Source organism: Anomaloglossus baeobatrachus, chromosome 2, assembly GCF_048569485.1.
Source record: "Anomaloglossus baeobatrachus isolate aAnoBae1 chromosome 2, aAnoBae1.hap1, whole genome shotgun sequence".
NCBI lineage: Eukaryota > Metazoa > Chordata > Amphibia > Anura > Aromobatidae > Anomaloglossus > Anomaloglossus baeobatrachus.
The window spans coordinates 446919786-446924430 of record NC_134354.1 but is presented as its reverse complement, the minus strand read 5'-3'; the positions used below and the strand labels follow the sequence as shown (position 1 = coordinate 446924430).

The 4645-nt window shown below is 36.9% G+C and overlaps 1 protein-coding gene across 3 annotated transcripts in view; it reads right to left on the bottom strand.

Annotated features, from left to right (window-relative positions):
• Window positions 1–1316: 1316 nt before the first annotated feature.
• BEND2 (BEN domain containing 2) overlaps window positions 1317–4645 on the bottom strand; it is a 113415-nt gene continuing 110086 nt past the window's right edge. For all 3 annotated transcript variants that reach the window (XM_075336289.1, XM_075336292.1, XM_075336290.1), the window contains one exon: window positions 1317–4645. This exon is cut by the window's right edge and continues 632 nt beyond it. The gene's annotated coding sequence lies outside the window, so the exon portion shown is untranslated.

Sequence of the window (4645 nt, the reverse complement as noted above, 5' to 3'; positions counted from 1 at the left end):
TCTTTATGTGAGATTTTAATGCTCTATGTAATCCTTTTCAAGATAAAACACCCAGCAGGCATCGACATGCAATCCCCCTTTGCTTGCCTCCTTAATGAATTGGGGACTGGTGTGTTTGTCGGAAACATTTCCCTGATGCTAGGATCTCCTCTTGTGCTTCCTCAACCTACCAATGTCCAGGATAGATATGGTCCCGATTGTGAATAATGTGCGCTACTCCCCTAGATCGCGATCGGATCATTTCCTACTATTGTTCCAGCTACAGGTGGACCTTTTCAGGCATAGGAATGGGTTGGGATGGATGCTTATCCCCTTTTGGCTAAGGTTAGTGAATTGTTATAGCATTAAAAAGAACTTAGTCTTAATACATCTTGGGGGATCCTATGAGTAGCACAAAGTTAGCGTGGGAGAGAGATGTTGGTCCTATTACTGCAGATGAATGGGAAAGTATTCTTAAGTCCATCAAAGCACTTTCCATTGATACAACCTAGAGAAGGTGGCAACTATTTCTGGTTCACAGGGTCTACAGAACCCCAAAAGTGTTATTTAAATGAAACTTAGAACTTACGATAAATGTCCAAGGTGCAGGAGGAGGGCGAAGATTTGCCTCATATGATCTGGTCGTGCTTCTATTTAACTAATCTCTGGGAAAAGGTAGGCAACTTAATAGAGAGAGTATTCAATGTCGATATACGCTTGAGCCGAAATGGGGCATCTTGGGAGTAGTAGGAGAGGAGGAAGGCCCTGCTGCTACACAACTCACAATAATCAAAAATTCTGTGTCAGACCAAGAAAATGATTGCTAGACACTGGTTGGCCGTTAGCCCACATGGGATGTCTGAGGTAATTGCCAGCCTAAAAATACCATTTTAATGGAGAAAAGAATATGTATCAAAAGAGGCGCCATTCCTAAGTTCGGTAAACAATGGGAGTGAGTGGATTTGAAATTCTTTTGTGGTTTCTGATGAGCTTGCCAGCAATGTGCTCCTTAATTGTTTGCTTTTATGATCATGTATTTGGTATGACTTGTACTGCAACTTTTTGTCACCGGGGAATTTAGTTATGGGGATAGTGGGACGAGGGGAGTGGGGGGGGGGAAATCACAATCAGAGAATGATGACGGTCATGATAAGAGAAGCCTGATGAACGCTAATGCAATCAATGGGATTCACTTTGGGGCCAAAAGCGTCCATCATGAGTGGGTTCCATCAGTGCAGTTATTTTTGTGTTTCTATAACAAAGGAAATATGAAAATGGTACCAATGTGAATCACTTGATTTTTCCAAGTAATTTTATCTCAAAGATCAACTATAAACCAAGTTTAATAACATAATATTGTTTATTAATTCCATTACTGGGAATATCTTCAGTTTAGTGTAACAGTACAATAAAACTAGACTTTGTAACAAAATGAATATTTTATTTGCACACAACACTGTATATCAAAGAGTCATATTGTAGCTTTCCTGATCTCTAAAACCAGATGCATAACTAGCTTGACTAAAATCTCATATATAAAACAGATCTCTGCATATTGTGTGATGCAAATGTGGGACTTTAAGTCAAAAGACAAAAAGTAGGAAGTAAGTCAGCTACGGGCATAGCAACAATTCACAATAAATGACCATGACACCCATCTAGAAGGTTTTCACCCAATTTTAGTGGCATAGTCTCTTCAGCCCCACCGCACTACAATTTTTGGTGATCATTCATTTTCAGAGTCTGAAAACTTTATTAAGCCTTTTTCATAGAGAACAGTTTTGTTCCTTTCAGCAAAAAAATAGAAAATTGTGTAAAAATGCTGTATAATAAATTATATGCAATTTATACATGCATTTGTATCTAAAACTTGGAATGAATCTAGAAAGGAGAAGGAAAAGACAGGTTTAAGAGCATGTCCAATCTATTTACACTACAGTATTACCTGCTTTAAACCAAACAAAAACGCATTAACAACCGTAATAAGACTACAAAATGTTAATTAGTTCATACAATATATACTGCTATTAAAAGGTAAAATGTTCATTATGACAAATACAATGTAAAATTAAACTCCCTCAACCAAACAATGCTATTAACACAAAAACATTGCAGTGTCTTGGATATACATCTATTTGCATATATTTCCAGTTGTCATCCTATCTATATGAAGTGAGACTACAGCGACACCTATGGCAAACCAAACTAATGGCTCTTAGTGTTTTATGGGTGGATTTAATGATATACAGAAACAATAACCTGCCTATAACCCAAGTCACCAACACAATAGACCAGCTATATTTTTTATTGATAATATATGCATATTATACATAAATGTGAAAACAGGCATCAGATACTACTTCTGCATTTGGACTAAGACAAAGCCCTCAAAATTTAGTTTCATTACAGAATGTGAAAATGTGATACTGTTAATTGGATATCTACCTATATGTTATGTTTTACGATCTAATAAAGTTTTAAAGTGATGAAAAACAGATATTATCCAAACAGTTTGTCTGCAAAACGGAAAAAAAGGCAGTATTCAATCCATGAAAAAAAACCCCCAAAAAACAAACAGTACATGAGTGTAATACTGGGTGGGTGTCATCTGTATAGCAGCCTAGTACGTTTTTTTTCAATAAAACAAAAATGTATGCTACATTAAAGGGAACCCATCAGATCCCCAGTGCACCCAGAACCGCTAGCAGATTTGTGCACATATCTAAAAGCCCTGCCTAACTGTCCCAGCATTTACTAGCATACATAAAGAGTTTTTTAGAAAAAGCATTTATAAAGATAGTTTATGAGATGCTAATGAGGGCTGTGACTAGTCGCAGGAGTGTTAGTTCCCTGACTAGTTGGCCCACTTAGCCTGCTTTATAAACAGCCAGTGAAATCGACAGCAAGATACAAAACTGCGCATGCGCATGGCTTTGTACCAGTTAACATTGAGCTTCTTTGACCCCGGTTGTCTATGCACCCCAGCTTCAAAGAGGCACACTGCCAATGATCTGAAGTCGTCTGCACTTCCGCTCTTGTGCATTTCCTCTCTGACGCTGGGACACATACACCCGGCTTCTGAGTAGTGCACATGACAGTGCGGATGACTTCTAAACATGGGCAGTGAGTGTCTTCAAAGCCAGGAACATATATACCCGGCCTTAAAAAAGCTCAAAGCTGACTGATACAAAGGTGCACACGCACGCAACTTGTGCTGCCAATGTCACTGTTATAAAGCATGTTATCACGTCCACAGGGGCATGATAACATGGTAAATAGGCTGACTAGTCAGGGAACTAACGACCCTGCCGCTAGCCCCTGCGCTCATTAGCATCTTAAAGAGATCTTTAGGAAAAGTATTTCTGACGATCATTTATGTATGCTACTATAGTCTGGGACAGTGAAGTAGGGATTATAGATATGTGCACAGAGCTGCTAGTGGATCTGGGTTCACTAGGGACCTGACAGGTTCCCTTTAATGGGAAGAATGGAAACAAGGACCAAAAATACTTAAAATAAAAAAAAAAAAAAACAAACCCACTGCTTGTGAATGGGGCTGTGATCACGTTATACCAGTAGGAGCCACTGAGTCAGAATATTGTTTTTAGGGTTTGTTTTTTTTTTTTACAGAACTGTGTGGGTAAACAATACAGAATAGAAACCTGGATTACACTTGTGTGAACAGGGCCTTAGGGTTTCACAACCTGCCATATGAAAATATTTATTTAAAAGTGTTTTAGCTTTTCATTTGGGAAAAAGAAAGAATAAAAAAATTCACATTTGTTCCATAATCCCAACATTGGTGATATGCTATTTAGAGTATAACAAAATTGTATGAAAACTCCCTGTAGTATTCTAGATATAGTACATATAGTACTATAATCAGTTTATATGTGGTTTACACAAATACAGCACGCCAACACATAGGTTTCACCTGTTAGCGTTTAACCCAGTACAAAAAAAATTACAATGGAAACACTACAGGATTAGAACATTGCACCAAGTACTTATTTCTGGACATATGTGACAACACATTACGATTCATTAATGTAAATTAGTGAGAAAGTCCTTATTCTGATTGGGAATTATTTGCATTGCGACCAATCTTCGACTGCACAAATCAGGAACACTGGATTTGCGTATTTTAAGTTTAAAATCCCATTTTACAAATTAAATTAGATAAAATTATCAGTTCTTGATAAAAAAGGCATTTGTGCTTCAGTATATAAATGAAATGGGTTATCCAGCTCTCTCCTCAACCAAAATAGGATGATAACTTGGTCTCTCTCTCTCTGTCATATTAAATCTGTACGTCTGCACTTTAAGCTCATATTGATTACAACTATATCTTGAATACGTTTTGGTAAACAGCTAAAATGCCAAAGCTTCTGCTACTGTCAAAATATTTCTGGCCCTAAATGTAGCTCTTGAAATACTTGGTGGCTTAGCCTGCCTGAAAAAAAATAATAAAAAACAAAACATTTACACATACCTTTAGATTGGCTATAGCATGAAACAGAGATGCTGATCAAAGTTGTAAAGGAGTAAAATAACATTTCACATATACACTACATTTATGCAAAAAAAAGTAAAAAAAAAAAATAATAATAATAATAATCTATATTGCATATAATAAAGCTCATGAGACATTATTGGCAACAAAGAT